This window comes from Chenopodium album, chromosome 1 (genome assembly GCF_948465745.1).
Source record: "Chenopodium album chromosome 1, dcCheAlbu1.1, whole genome shotgun sequence".
Lineage (NCBI taxonomy): Eukaryota > Viridiplantae > Streptophyta > Magnoliopsida > Caryophyllales > Amaranthaceae > Chenopodium > Chenopodium album.
The window spans coordinates 22,326,829-22,344,503 of NC_137834.1; positions in this window are offsets into that span (position 1 = coordinate 22,326,829).

A 17,675-nucleotide genomic window follows, 5' to 3' on the forward strand; every position below is an offset into this window, starting at 1 on the left:
ACTGATACCACTGTAGGGAAATATAGGTACTACGCAGCGGAAATAATCATGAATCATATTCATATAGCACATAACCAAGGATCTCATGCATAACACATAAAGAGTAAGAATAATACCTTTGAAGCGTAATTCCACTAGTAATCGAGCAAGAACAAGGGAGACAAAGAACCTCAAACGTGATTCTTCTACTTGGTCCACAGGCACGGATTAAGACCTCCACTAATGCTAGTTAGTCGCGATCGAACTCTTCAATCGACTTTCTACAGAGAAGTATGAGCAACGAACTAGTCACAAACCACCACGAACCACCGCGAGCACCACCAGGGGTGGCCGGCCGCAAGTCCAAGGGGGGGGGGGGGGAGAGGGGTGCCGTGAGAGAGAGAGAGATAAGGGTTTTGGGATTTAGTTGCCTTGATTCACAATTCACTGTAAGTTAATTGTGTCTTCTATATTTCTGCAACCCTAGGCATGGATCTTATTTATAGATCACATCCATAAATAAGAGTCCATGACCAAGCCCAATTCCTAATCCCATTCAAACTACACTAGCCCAATCCTATTCAGGATCAGTTAAATGCTCATAAGGCCCATTAATGGGCCTCTTACTTGCTTAACCCAATACCTTTGTGTGTGACCTCATAGGATCCATTCTAGCGGGCTTTGGACTATTTTACTAGCCCAAAGATCATCTCTCATAGTCTAGCAACAGATGATCTGATGACGCCCCAAGAGAATGAACTTATTATCTCCATAATAGTGATCCTTGATATATCTAGTAATTGCACTTATCGAAGACACAACTCCTTCAGGAAGGTGAGTTGCATCATCAACATGTTGGGGGAGGAGGGAAATCGGCGTTGGGGGAGGGGAGAAACTGGCGTAGGGGGATGGGGAGTAGCAGCAGCAGCCCGCGGCGGTTAGGTTTGGGTGGCAGGATTCTGGGTTAAGCTGGTTATATATATATATATATATATATATATATATATATATATATATATATATATATATATATATATATATATATATATATATATATATATATATATATATATTTTAACCATTTAACTCGTGAACGTGCCAATTTTTTTTAAAAATTAACCAATTCAACCGGTAGCCGGTATTTGGGATTGAAGAAAAAGAAGACCCCCAAAGTTTGAATTATTCTAGTATAATCCAAAGTTAAGATTGTTCTACCAAAATTGATAAAAGTTTATTATTTCTAATTCAAGGCTACAAACTAGGTAAAAAACTATACACGTTTGACCAAATATACAGTTATATAAGATATTTATACATATCTTACAAGTTTACCATCTCACTTCTAATGAGTATGTATATTTTGAAATAAATAAAATGCATAGTCATTTGCTGGGCCATTACTATGATATCCTCTACATCCAAATTCTCGATCATTACTACTGGCATTATCTTTATCCTTTTAAGTAGGTATACAATTTGTCATTCACTTATGGGAATGGTATATCTAATTGGATATAAATCATTAAATTTCAACAAATGGTAGTTCATTATTATGTATCTCCACCAATAGAGAAGATACCAATTACTTAAAACAGTAAATCTTTCTCAAAATATTTATTGTGTCTATAAGATCACAATTGTTTTATGAAGATAGTATTTTGGAAATATACTTAGAAAATTATAATAGTTTTCTAGGTTAGATCTTTCTTGTAATACACCAATCCACATTGTTTATTTTTATTTTAGGGCTCAAAGATAAAATATTTTAATGTGACTTATTAATCATATATACCACATACATCACAAGATCATTCGCAGATGCACATACATCACATATATATCACATGGGAATAAACATGACTCTAATCATATACTTCCTCCATTCTTTATTATTTGACCCACTTTGACTTTTACACTATTCACCACCACTCTTTTAACCGTCTTTTGTGAATAATATGTAAGGAAAAATATATTCATGTATGATCTTTTTGGATTCGTCTCAATAAGTACTGGCTATAATAATATATAACTTTTATAATTTTTACTTATGGAGAATTTAAGTTATTGATCGTTAGAGTTTTGCATTGGCAAGCGTGATAAAAGAAACAAGTCAAGTAAAAAAGAACAAAGGAAGTATCTAGGGAATCATAACAAACGACTTGGGTAAACAACATATTATATATATGAATAAACAACTAAGTATTCAAGACATGAAATCTAAAGTGAATTGCTAAACACTGCCATCCAAAATGATCATCATCGTCATCACTTGGTGTCAATGGACAACCATGCCCTTACTACTTTACTACTCCTTATCCTCCCGGGTAACCCACCATCCCTTCTGACCAGCGACGACCACCATCACCCTGACCAAAGCCCACCACATCACCCTCTATGACCCACCACATCCCCCTCTATGATAACCAACCACTTTCCCTCGCCGCGCGGGAAGGTGGTGGTTCTTTTATTTCCGGCAATCGTAGAAACCGAAGCCCAAAACCGGTTACCGTGCGCGATAACCGGAACCAAAAACCGGTTACCATGCACGGTAACCGATTTTGGGCTTTGGTTATCGTGGCTGGTAACTGGTTTCCATGGTAATCGGAGCCCAAAACCGATTAGCGTGACTGGTAACCGGAGCCCAAAATCGATTACCATGGCCGGTAACGAGTTTTGGGCTTCGGTTGGTACGGTTGCCAGAAATAAAAAAATACCACCACCTTTCCGCCAACGAGGGAATGTTGTGGGTCGTCATTGAGGGGATGGTGATGGTCGTCGTCGTTCAGTGTGGTGGTGGTGGTGGTCATTGCCGATTAGGGTGGTGATGTCAAGGTGTTTGTGATTGTTGGCAAGAGGGAAAATGTGGTGAAGTACTAAGGGCATAGTTGTCCATTCACAAATCAATGTTGACGGTTTCTATCATTTTTGTTGGCGGTATTTAACACCCCCAAGTATTTTAAAAATGGAGGGAGTAATATTTATGACAGCTATAAACTGTCACAACTTACAACGATTTTCAAAATTGTCGCAATTTGCACAGCTTATGGTTGTCGTAGAGTTGATTTTTTTCAAAAAAATCAATAGTATTTAAATACCCAATTCAACAACCCACACGGCCACACCAAAGTGACCAAACCCTAAATCATCTTCCGCCGTTTCTCCTCTCTATTTCCCCTCTCAGTTTCTCTTTCCTTTCCTCTCTTCCCCTCTCTTTTTCTCCACCTGCTCTCATTCCCTCGTTTCTCTTTTAGGTTCTCTCTCCTCTCTCTTTCTCGAATCATCTCCCCTCTTCTCCTCTTCTATGTCCTCTCTTTTTCGGTCTCCTCTCTATTTCTCATCCTCCTTCTTACCTCTCTTTCTTGTACTCCTTTTCGCTCTTTCTTGTGTTAAAAAAATGGCAAAAGTGGCTACATGAATTGAACTTTGTGTATTTGAGGTTCAATTTCCTGACGTTGAGGGTTTTTTTTTTTTTGCCAAATTCGGCCATAAAAATTCCAGAGCCGGAGTTTTTATGGTTGAATTTGACAATCAACACCCAAAAAGAAGAAAATTTTCAAAGGTATGTTTAATTTTTTTTGTATATTTCTGTTTTTGTTGTGGTGGTTATTGTTTATATTCTGATTTTTTTTGTCTAATTTCATTATTTATTTTGTGCTTCTAATACTTTTTCTTGTTGTGTCGTTTATTTTTCCTTTTTTTGTATATTTTCTTGTTGATTTTCATTTCAATTTGTTATATTTCGTTTATTTTCTTTTGATTTATTGTGGCTTGTTTGTTCGAATTTTGTACTGTTTGGATAATTATGTTTTTTTGTTCGATTTATATATTGTGGGTTTTTAATTATTTGATGCATATTTGTATTTCTTTTTTGATGTTTGTTAATTTTATGTACTTTTGTTTTATATTTTCATTTATACGTGCTTATTATATGTTGGGTTTATTTTGTTTGAGTTTTATTTGTTGGGGTTTAATTTTTAGATTAGATCTGATGTTTCTTTATGTAAGGTGGTGGTGGGAAGGAGAGTTCGTTGTCGGTGGTGGTGCAAAAGGTTGCTATGGTGGTAGGGGCAAGGGAAGGGCGGCGTTAATTGTTTTTAATTTTTACGACGGCCGGCTGTCGGTAAAACCATGTTTAACGACATTTTTGTCTTCTGTCGTAACTTACGACGATTTTAAACTGTCGAAAAATAATTATAGTGACATTATAAAAAAATGTCGTTGAAATTAGTAAACCGTCGTAATTAGTCTTTACTACAGTCAAATTGGCACAATAATAAAATTTTATGACAATTCTGACTGCGACAAACAGTTTACGATAGTTGACTGTCGCAACTATTTTTTGCGACAGTTTTTGCTATTTTTTGCGACAAATTTTGGCTCTCGCAAAATAGCTTGTAGTGATTAAAAATGTATGTATAGACATTGTGCACATAGATGTCTGTTATTAAACTATCTAAGTGTTTGCTGGAGTATATTTCCAAAGTATATTTTGAGACGAACTTAACAAAAATCTCAAATGGTGCTATTTTTTCCAACGTATAAATTAAAATAGACAATTAAAGGAGTGTGGTGTGTCAATAGTAAAATATTCCAAATGTTGTGAATAAAATGCAAGGAGATAGTGTAGTACCTTTTTAAATCAATTCATTAATAAAAAGTCATTCGTCATATACAAATGAAATCTAAAATACATAAAATTGAATCAAATTAGGGTTTCCTGCACCAAAGTTATGATTGTTGAAAAGATCTTGCACTGTGGTACATCTCTCGCACACATCGCTAGAATATGCAACCTTTATGGAGAGATGGTTTAACGATTTGTTGTAGCCGTAAGGATGATTTTCATCTGATTTGCTTGAACGCATTTGAAAACTTGACGACCGTTGCGATTCCGAACAAATCTTTACCAACGAACTGACAATAGGGTAAAAGGTGATTACCTTTTTGAAAAATCCTGACACTCAAACAAACCCTAAAAATATACAAACAACTAATATAACAAAAACTAACGACTCCACTATAGGGAAACGGATGAATATTTACTCCTGACACTCAAACAAACCCTAAAATGAAAAACTAAAGAAATTCAAGGAAAAAGGGTTCGAAATAGTCTAATTTCCTAAACAGCTAAGATTTTAGAGGAATCCTAAAAGAGAGGAGGAGAGAAGAGGAGAGGTGAGAGAATTTTTAATAATCCTAATACAAAAGTTTAGTATTAATTTAAGTAGAGCTGTCAAAAGTTGACGCGAACCGAAATACCGATCCTAACCCGACCTATTAACCGACATGTCTGAACCCGAAAAAAATGATGACCCGAACTCGACCTAACCCGGCCTGAAACTAACCCTAGACCCGAGTATTTGAGACCTGAACCCGAACATTAACCGACCTAGAGACGACCCGACCCGAATGTAACCCGTAACTTATTGACCTAAACCGAACCTGACCTGAACCGAAAATTGACCCAAACCCGTTTTAACCCGTCAAAACTCGAATTCAAACCGACTTGTTCCTAACCCGACCCGAATTCAACCCAACCTGTTCCTAACCCGACCCGAAATTAACCCGATCTGCTACAATCTCAACTCGAATTTCAACCCGACCTGTTACAAACCCGACCCGAACAACCTGACTTGTTATTGACCCGACCCAAATTCAACCCGACTTGTTATTGAATCAATATGTAAGGTCTGTATCTCATGTTGGTATTGGAACAGAAATTGAATCCTAACTCTATTCCTTCAATATTTCACTTTGAATTTTAAGAGGTTAGTTTCACAACATGTTTTTAGGGACGAAACATGTTTTCCGCAAATTATTAACTTGAACCGAACCCGACTCGAACTCGAGAATGATCCGACTTGGAAATGAGCCGACTTGATTATAAATCGCAAATTATTGACTTGAACCGAACCCAACTTGAACCCGAGAATGACCCGACCTGATTATAACCCGTAAATAATTGACTTGACTTGAACCGAACCCGACTTGAACCCGAGAACAACCCTAACTTGTTTAAACCCGTAAAGATCCGAATTTAACCCGACCTATTTTTCACCCGACCCGAATGTAACCCGACCTAAACCCGACCCAAATCCGATAAGATGTATGACCCTACGTGACTCGACTCGTCAAGCATGATGCAACCCGAACCCAACCCGCATATGTTATGACATTAACCTGTATTGGCCCGACCCGAGATGACCCGACTCACACTAACCCGACCCGTTTACCCAAATTGACAGCTCTAAATTTAAGTCATGTGCAATGCTGATTCTACCAGAAGCTAGTTTTAGAACATTTTATTTTTTTTATTACAAAGGTACTTGTTTTAACTAGCATTTTGGCTCATGCGGCGCACATGTTGTTGATATTAGGGGTTTTTTTTTGAATAAAATATTAGTAGTAAAACTAGAAAAACATGTTTCTTTAAAAAATAAATTTACTTTAATAAATATTTCTCTAAAATAATGAAGAGTTTAAAAGAAAGAGGAAGTGGTGAAAACTGAAATGCACATAAATAATACTTCTATTAAGTTAGAGGATATGAAGTAAACATTAATGGCATAGAGTGAATAAGTGAAAAGCATTTTTTAAAAAAAAAAATTAATATTACAAAAAATAATTTGGAGAAAGGGAAGGGGAATACATGTCATTTGGGGTATGTTTTATCAATCAATAATTATATATTAAAGGCAAAATAAAAAAATGAAACATGTCATTCTCCCTGTCTTTTTAACTTTTCTTTTTTTTTTTTTTCTTAATTGTCATTTTTTTTGGCAATTATATATAAAACATATTCTATATTGTATTCAAGAAAAATACTGTAATGTTTCTTTTATATATTTTATAATAGGTATTTTTCTATAAGTACAAACATATATAACGTGTGTGTATATATATATTGGCTCCAATTAGGATTGACACTTAGCTTAGTATATGTTTGTTAATTTAATTATAACTATGTTAGGCCCTATGATGCACGATTTTAAAGTAAGAAATGAAGTATAGATTCTTTAGCACATGTTGAGTTTCTCAGTAATACTTTCTAACTAAATATGAAAATATAATTTCCAAAAATCCCTTATTTTCATATTTATTTAGGAAGAATCAATTAAACTATATTATTAACTATTTTTAATAACTACTTGCAAATAATAAAATAGCTTAATATGTGTCGATTACCTAAAATTAAAAATTCAATTTGAATTTAATTTTCAAAACAATGTTAAATAGGGTAGCTCAAAAAAGAAAAAAAAAGCCAATATGACATCATCCTTGCATTTTGGCGGGAAAAAAATAAATAAGAGAGTGACACGTAACACTGCTATTCAATAATTATAAATAAAAATTGATAATTAATTATTGCTAAAAAAATGAAAAAAATGTCAACTAAATTTGTATAAAACATTGAGTCGGTCAAATAATGCCAACAAAATAGGAACAAATCGATGGGACGGATTGTAATTAACATAAATTTTCATTCTTAAATAAAAACCTATAATCTATTCAAAAAAAAAAAACTATAATCATTACATTTCTTACATTTTTTAAATAAAAACATTTAATAACGATAAATAACTTTTGACATCAATATACATATAGCATTCAAGTTTTTTTTTTTTTTTTTTTTTTTTTGTTGAAAATAAATTCAAGTACGTTATTTGATTTCAATTTATTTTTACAAATCATTGCTAATTAACATTGTAATTCATAATTAAGTTAAGAAAAACCGTGCGTTGCACGGGACTTAAGCGAGTTATACACTAGGTATAGATAAACTAAAATTACTTACATGTAGTCATCTTTTTTTTTTTTTTTTTTTTTTTTCTAAATAAAGAGAACTTCAGAGATAAATGAGCAATTACAAAATTTAAAGGAAACAAACTAAATGGAAGGAAATACAACAAACCAGACTAACAAAACCACTAAACAATATAGAAAGCAAATAAGAAGTACTTGTGGAAATCATGGTCCGTGGGGACCTTCAGGACATGGATGGAATTGAGAGAAGACTTCTAACTTGCAATTACCAGCAAAAACAGATTTACTTGTGTTTGTGTGGTTATGAAGACGGTTAAAAAATTGAAATGACCTTGCCTTAGTAGAGGAACTTTTGCATAGAATTGGAGTCAAAATTTTAATTTGATGGAGTTAGTGAAAGTAAGGAACTGCTACGGGCAAAGGATACAAAAACACGAGTAGGCGAGACTCGGAGCTCGTCATTGAATAATTAATCCCAAGTGCCTAAAGCCAAAATATTGGGATTCCAGACTCATCACTTTCTAAATTTTATACATAAAACATACTAAAAATTTTAGTATAGTCGTCGACTACGAACGACTATGGTCGACTACAATAAGAGACTACATCTTAACCATTAGTATTTATTTTTTTAATCCTAGCCATCCAATTGAACACCTATACTACACAATCACCAAGAGCTTGTTTGGTTATAAGATAAATTTTTTACACGCATGAAATTATTTTTTTATTAAAATAAAAAATAAATAAAAAAAAAAAACAAATTTTAAACATGTCATCTTCAACCTTAAATCTTCTTTCACATTAAAATTGAAATCTTCAACCTTCATCTTCATCCTTAAATGTTCTAATTGATTATTCATCCTTAAACCTTCATCCTTCATCTAAAACTTATCCATAATTACGAAAAGTATATATGAAACCAATAGTTAATTAATTTATTTGTATTAAACAATATCAATCACTTATTATATATTATGGTTTCGTGTTAACTTATGATTAGAGCAAGATTAGCCCTAAATCTTAAGACTTAGGATGACATCATCATTTTTTAAAATTCTTGGTCTTAAGACAAGACTTTGTTTTTGCAATGCATTTAAGAAGCAGAGTCTTAACAAAATCTGAAGTGGAGTCTTGACTCAACTTAAGACTCAATTCTACACACTATACACAGTGTTTGTCCTATATATACATCGAAACACAGTGTTTTGATAAATTTATTTTTTTTAATTTCTTAAATACATTAAAATCTATGTACATCTCTTAAAAAAAATATTCTATATGTACGTTGTTTTGAAACAAAAATTATGTACGTTGTTTTGAAGCAAAAATTATGTACGTTGTTTCAATTTTTTTTATAGATATGTACACTGTTTTTAATTTTTTATATACAAAAATCATATTGTATGTTTTATTTTATCTTAATTATGTACCTAACTTGTTTCAAAAGAAAAAAAAATACGTACCAATCATGATTTAACAATAATTATCAACTTAAATTATCTTGTATTAACTATTCTATTTTTTTGTTATTGTTTGTTGGTTTTTAATATTTATCATGTATGTACCTAGTCATTATAATCTATTAACTAATACTAAAATAAAACATGCTGATGTTGATGTCATCAATTTCTAAAATGTCTTATGTGTCAATTTCTCATTAAAAAATTTCCCTCCAAACTTATATATGATGTCATCATTTTTTTTTTCCTTTTCATTTTACTTGCTATAAACTAGGACCAAGTATATATGAAAAGAAAAAATCTGAGAGCGAGGGATAGCTCAAGTGGTTAGAGCTTACCTCCCGGTTCCAAAAGATCTTGGGATCGATTCTCACTCTGCCCTCGTGGCTCTCTAAAAAAAAAAAAAAAAAAAAAAAAAAAATCTAAAACTTGACTTTGAGTGTTTGACATCAATGTTGTGTTTCCACTCTAAACGTATAACCTTATTAGATGATGTAATATTAAATATATTTTGAATGATTATCATTTTAATATATATTTAATAATATAGTAAATATTACTATGATGTAACATTAAATTATAACCGACCATTTAAAAAAAATGATGTACATGTTTTCTTATATATATATATATATATATATATATATATATATATATATATATATATATATATATATATATATATATAGAACATGTACTAAAAAAATATGAAAAAAATACTTATCATCACCGTGCAACGCGCGGGTACTAATCTAGTTTTACTCTACGTACATATGTATTATAAAAACTAAATATCCTATTGATTATTTATTTGTCTTCTTTAAAAGCCTACAAAAAAATATAAACAACGTACAATATTGAAATATATATGTTAAAATACAAAAAAATTTAATAAATATTTTAAAGAAATCTAAAATAAGTCTGAGAAATGAAGAGATAAATCTAATTGAGTCTTAAACAGTCTTAACATAATTATAAATAAAAGAAAATAATTAAATTTAATATAAAATCTGATGTGGCAATGGATTAAAATCTTAAGACTACACCGGGCTAATCTTGCTCTTAGTCATATGATTTACAGATTAATAAGTTATTGTTGAATGTAAAGAATTAATTTTCTAATTTATTTTTATCTTATAATTTTGAAAATACTCTTGTGATTTGGTATTTAAATTTGATAAATCATATGAATTTGTGAGTAATCATCCACCATTATTGAATGTTGAAACTTTGGGCATAATTTTAGGTTGAAGACAACTAAAAAAAATTAAAATAAAAAAAATAAAAGCAGTTGTTTCCATGATTTTAGAAATAATTTCCCTTAATTTTTGATGAGGAGAGCGTTATTTGGGAGAGTTTTTTGGTTTTTTTAACAAAAAAAAAAAAAAGAAATTAAAAATAGAGAGGTTATTTAGGCAGGCAATATTTGATATAATCTTTTCATATATTTAATTAAATTATGTTAATAAATAATTATAAAATTAGAAAATAAAAGGATATATATTATTACTAAATAACATCATTGACTAATTGATATTATTTCACCATGTTTTATTCTCTCAAATATGTATATATTGACTCATATATTTATAATTTATTATAAAATAATGTTATATTTTTTCTCATTAAACATATGTGTTAAAGCTGATGAGCACGGGCCATGTTGAGTCATATCACTCATATAGGCTAATTAGTTTTGGGGTCCAAATGTAGTACATATACATGCATTGGATATTTGGCTATTATGGCTAACTAGTTTTGGTGTAATGGGGTCCAAATCAAATGTAGTACTCCGTACATGCATTCGTAGTAAAGAGTTTTTGTTTTTTTTTCTTTAATTTAATGCTTATTTTCTTTTCTTTTTTTTTTGAAAAAAGTCCTAAAGGACATTACATTTCATTAAATAAAGGCATACGAAATCTACAATTAACAATTAACGATAATGAAAACGAATTTATCAAAATCAAACAAGAATTAATCGGGGAAGGGCTAAGAATCCAAATACATAAATATAACAATTCAGCACATTCTCGATTCGTTGTCTCATACAACTTTTTGAGTGGATCCGTCGTCACTTCGCAATTTTGTGATAAAGTTAATTCTTGTGCTGATTCCGTAACCCGAATTCGAGCCATAATCAATCGTAGCCCTGCACAACCGGAGACCAAATTAAACCCAAATAAAACCTTGTCTTTCGAAGGAGTTCGAAAAATCTTGTCTTTCGAAGGAGATCGAAAAAACCTTGTCTTTCGAAGGAGATAGACCCTTTCTTTTGAGGGAGACATTATTATTGTAACCTTAGAAGCAAAAAGTTTAAAGGAAAATAAAGATTGGGGCTTTCCACCGGTGAAATCCGATGGAAGCCCCTTCAAAATTAATAATGGAGGCTAGAGTTTAGGAGAGAGAAGAGAGAGAGGAGGCTAGGGTTTTTTTTTAAATTTAATGCTTATTTTCAGGTGTATGGTTAATTGGTTATTACATTTACAAAGTACCGAGCAAAAAATGATGCAAAGTAAAATGTTCTAAAAAATATTTAATCTAATGATTAATCTTGTTAAAAAATATAACAACAATTTTAGATGAATGATATAAAGAATATTTTGTAATCATATCAAATCTTCATAAATAAACCAATCTAATTGATTTCTTCTCAAAAAAAAAAAAAAAAACCTATCTAATTGATTGACAAAAATGATACTAAAAAAGTGATACGGAGTATATGTTGTGTAATACGATGAGCTCATCTATGAAATGAAAGTAGTCAAGTACAACCATATTTGTTAACAAACGCTCCATCTTATTATTATTATTATTAACTAGATTAAGCCCCGTGTCTCGCACGGTTTTTACAAAATTTTATAACAAAATACTATGTTAATTCAAAATCTATCAAAACAAAAATTCTCACATTTTCAAATGACATTAAAATAGTTTGAATTTTATTTTACACCCAGAACCGAGCCCCTGATTAGTCCAAAAAGAAAACCGGGTGGAACACCAAAAAAATAAAGATATATATAGAATAATATTTTATACAATATAAAAAAGAATAATATGTGATTTTGTTTTTATGAAGTGAATAAAAAAAATAAAATAATTTTTTTTTGAACGGAAATAAAATAAAAAATTTGGAGAGAAAGAATCGACACCAGAAAGTGATAAGTGTCCTTTATAATTTCGTTTTAGTTTTCCCTCTGTTTTTTAAATGCATTAGTTTGACTTTTACACTATTCATATGCCATGTTTGACTATACATACATACATACATACATACATACATACATATATATATATATATATATATATATATATATATATATATATATATATATATAATATATATATATATATATATATATATATATATATATATATATATATATATATATATATATATATAAACTTTTAGCCAGGTCACGAAATAGCGACACTTGGCATTCCAACTTTTCGCCAAGTGTCACGCCACCTTGGATAGATTTGGCATTCCAACTTTTCGCCAAGTGTCACGGCACTTTAGATAGATTTTAATAGACTTCATACATAAAAATCACCAAGTGTCGCACCACCTTGGATATATTTGGATAGACTTCATAAGATAAAAAGTTAGTTTAGTATAAGATTGTTAGTTTAGAGTAATATTTCCGATAAAATATCAAATAATAAACTTATAATTAGGCCACAAGACAACATCATTTAACGTTTTAATTTTTCACGCACCACGTATCGTACCACATTGGATAAATACAGATAGACTTTGTAGCAAAAAAAAGTTAATTTAGAATTCTATTTTCAATTAAATTGAATCATAATATAATTTTATCTTAAAAGTCCATAAACAGCCCGAGCATCGCACGGGGCACAAAACTAGTATATATATATATATACATAATTGAGATCATGTGAGAACCAAGGTGAATAATAGGAACTAGGAACTAATCTCAGCCTTTAATCACACTTACATCCAATGGCTCATATCTCATCCGCATTCATTAATGACATTTTCGTAATTTTGTGAAATTTTAAACTTTTTTTTGTAGCTTTTTAACTTTTAAGGAAATTTCATTTATTTTATGACTGATTTCATTCACTTTTACTAACTTTTCATTTACTCTTTAGAAATGAAACTGGAAATCACTTTGTAAAGTTGAAATATTACGAAAATGTCATTAATGACACGAGAAGCATGTTGACCGTCCGATTAACATGATCTAAGGGCCTAAATTAGTTCAGATTTCTTATTATACCTTTGGTTCTCATTATAACTTGGTAATCTATATCTATATCTATACTTAGTATTTAAAAACTATAACCAAGAAACTAAGAAAGACACATGTCCTCATCCATTCTATTACACTTCTCCAACCATAGTGCCACATGTCATCTTACACTATTAATTTTTTATTACACCATTTTTTTAAATTCTTTCATTAAACTTATACTTCATATTTCATACACACTTCATCTCTCCCTTTTAATTAAACCTTTTCTTATTCTCTCTTTAATTTTAGCCCTTCCACCTTCTATTTAAGCCTCTTTTTCGATTAAAGTTCTAAAATTTTAATTTCTTTAATCATGTTTCCTATTATATATTATACCCTATAATAACTTATTAACATTTCCTCACTTATCTCTCAATACAATTTTATATGAATAACCCGTTCATTACACGGTTCAGAAGGCTAGTTGTTTTTAAGGAATGATCACACAATAATAAATCTAAGTTTTTTTTTCTTTTTTCTGTTTGAGACTACCTAGTAATTGTTTGGGACAACCTAATAATAATTTTTTATATGCATTACATATATTTTCCGGATGTGTTCATGTATACATAATATCAAATTTTCTACAATTAAAAAACATTGTGATTAGCTTATGAAACAATGGTCAGATGTAAGGATCAATAAGGGACGAACAATATTATTACAATTTAATTAGACAATCTCGATGTTCGTTATGTCTTGTTCATATTTACTTAATTTCAGTTCAGTTCAATTCAGCTCCAATCAGTATAGTTCAGTTCAGCTTCTAATTTTCTTCTCTCATAAAATATTCATTTCAACTCAGTTCAGTTTTGTTCAGTTCATCAGTTCAGCTCCAATCAGTTCAGTTCAATTCAGTTCAGCTCAAATCAGTTCAATTCAGCTCAATTAAGTAAATATGAACAGACCCTTAGTCCTAAAAAGTATTGTTTAGTCTCAATAAAGAATGTTTGAAGGTTGTTACAATTTGATTAGGCAATCTCATTCAAGTATTATTGATACCCAATGAAAAATATTTGAAGTTTATTACAATATATTAGGCAATTCCAATTAAGTATTATAGAGTCTAATAAAAAATAGTTGAAGGTTATTAAAATCAAATTAGGCAGTCCAAATAACTAAGTATTATTGTAGAGTCCTAATAATACGAATATTTGAAGGTTATCAAAATCAAATAAGGTAGTCCCAATTAAGTATTATAGAGTCTAATAAAAAAAATATTTGAAGCTAATAAGGTTATTATAATCAAATTAGGTAGTCCCAACTAAGTATTATAGAGTCCCAATAAAGAATATTTGAAAGTTATATATTACAATCAAATTAGGTAGTCCCAATTAGGTACTCCCTCTGTTCTTTTTATTATTGTAATTATTATAATTATAATTATAATTATAATAATGATTATTATTATTTATTTATTTATTATTATTTTTTATGTTCCCATTTTTTATTCATACATAAAATGAAGTAGTAAGTTGAAAATGTGTTTCTATATATTTTTACTTGTTATTTAGGAGAGATAAGGCATTTATAAACATTGGTATATTATCATCTAAAGAGTTTTGTGTGGGCTATATGGTGACGTAAGATTAGTAAATAAAAATGAAAAAAAAATTATTGTAAGAAGAATAAAGGGTAAGAGGGTATATATTAAAAAAAAATTAAACATAGCTAAATGGAATATAAGAAGATAAAAAAAAAAAAAAAAATGGTGGGAATGATATGTAGTCCTGATTAAGAATATTTAAAGTTTATTACAATCAAATAAGGTAATCTCAATCAAGTATTATAAAGTCTCAATAAAAAACATAATAGAAGGTTTTTTTTAATCAATTAGGCAGCTCCAATTGAGCATTATAGAGTCCCAATAAAAAATAGAAAGGATATTACAGTCAAATTAGACAATCCTAATTAAGTGTTACGGAGTAGTTGAAGGTTATATTATAATCAGATTAGACAGTCCCAACTAAGTATTTTAGAGTCCTAATACAGAATATTTGAAAGTTATTAAAATCAAATTAGACAGTCCCAATAATTAAGTATTATAGAGTCCAATAAAAAATACTAGGCAGTCCCAATAATTAAGTATGATAGAGTCTGCTTCCCCTAAAAAAAAATAAAAATAAAATAAAAATAAAATATTATTATAGAGTCTAGTAGTTGAAGATTATATATGCTAAAACAATTAAAATCTTATCAATATATATTTTTTTTGAAAACCAAAATCTTATCAATAAAAGTACTACGTATGATGCTTTAGATTTTTTTTATTTTTTTTCATTTTATATTTTTAAGGATTATGACAGCTTAGTTAGGCAAAATACTTTTTTTTTTTTTTTTTTTGAACCATAGTTAGGCAAAATATATTCTATAAGTATTTAGCAAATCTGTATTAATATTTTTATTAGTTAACAAAGTATATACTTAGTATATTTGAGATATTTTTTTATTGAAAAGATTCATTCTTTAAATTAAGTACTTTATATATATTTATTAACATAATTAAAACCTTAATAACAAATCACGCCCAAAAAAAGAAAAACGGAAATCAGTTCTTCATTTTTATTTTAATTAATTTTCAACCTAAAATCATGCTCATCTAGCTTCAACATTTAACAGTGGCTTCTTAAAAAAAAAAAAACTCAATGGCGGATAATTATTCACAAATTCATATGACTATTTTAAATTATACTAAAAATTATTTCAATTATTCTAACAATTGATCCCGAAAAATATAATCCATAGTTTTTCAATCGAATTTTTTATTCACATAGTTAAATTGATACAAACTTTGAAATAAAAAATTAAAGTATAAATGTGATGATTAAACATTAATCTTATTGATTCTATATGTAATTTGGTAATTTTTGGATATATAATGAAGATTGGAGGTTGATGATGGAGTTCCCATTAAAATAGATCAACAATTAGATGCATCATTGAAGATGGGTGAAGCTATCAAAATGGGGTGAAAGTATACAAATGAATTTTGTCAATTGTTTATTTTGGATGATTTTCTTTAATTTTATAATTATGAGTGATTATTTATAAATTATAATATTATAACTTGGAAAAAAAAAATTTACCCTCTAAAATTAATGAACCAAATAACCCTTTGCTGACTGGGCGTTGACTGGTCGCTGACTTGTCATGATTTAAATGATGTGTAACTTTGATTTTTCAATTTTTTTTAAAAAAAAAATTTCGAAGGCTAAGATTAAGCAATAAAAAATATCAACGGTTGAGATGTAGTCTCTTATTGTAGTCGACCATAGTCGTCCGTAGTCGACAACTACGGTAGAATCATCCTAAAACGTACAAACCGACTCACTTTCTCAATCAATTGTTTATGGCCTGTACCTATGTTAAATTGTTAAGTATAAGTATAGGAAACAACCAAGCTAGAGTTCTTACAAAGTACAATCTCCATAATATAAGTAATTAAATGACTAACATTAGCTATGTAGTCAATTGCTTGGTTTGTCCCTCGCTAGACATTACATTCTAATTGTCAAATTTTGTAAGAAAAACGGGTGTTTATAATGCTGTAATAAATATACCACAGACCGTCCATACACATTAACTATTATCACTTAATGGTGCGTACATGATCAGATTCTCTTTTTTCAACGCGTCATGTATATATGTATGTTAGTATGTGGTGGTGGACCATTATTCCTTGAATAGAATACACTATCTTACAATTCCATAAGACTTTGTACAAGTCTTTTTAATTTAGTAATTGACTTGTCATCAATACGTTGGAAGTGCACCATAACCTACGCCTAAAGTTTATTTTACGTTTAGGAATTGAGTCTTACACATTACCACATCATCTCCATGATGCAAGCTTACAACGTACCAGATTTATATGGTGTTTGACGATTAATATTGACATTGACGCACTGTATTTGTATATATGTACATAGGTGATGTAATGTGTTAGCTTCAACGCCATTAATTATAATCAATTTGAACTGGCCATGTTCATACGCATTATTCTTTGCGTTTTTAATGGGTTAAAATTATAATTATTAAACCACTTTGTAATTATTTTAATGTAAGTCTCCCCTAGCCAACCAAAGGAATAAATATAAACACATTACATAATTTTTGTAATTTTAAACAATTCATTTTCCTTGCTACATATTTTATCTCTTTGCTACATTCTTCTCACTCCATATATTCCCATTTTTTTTGGGTATTATTA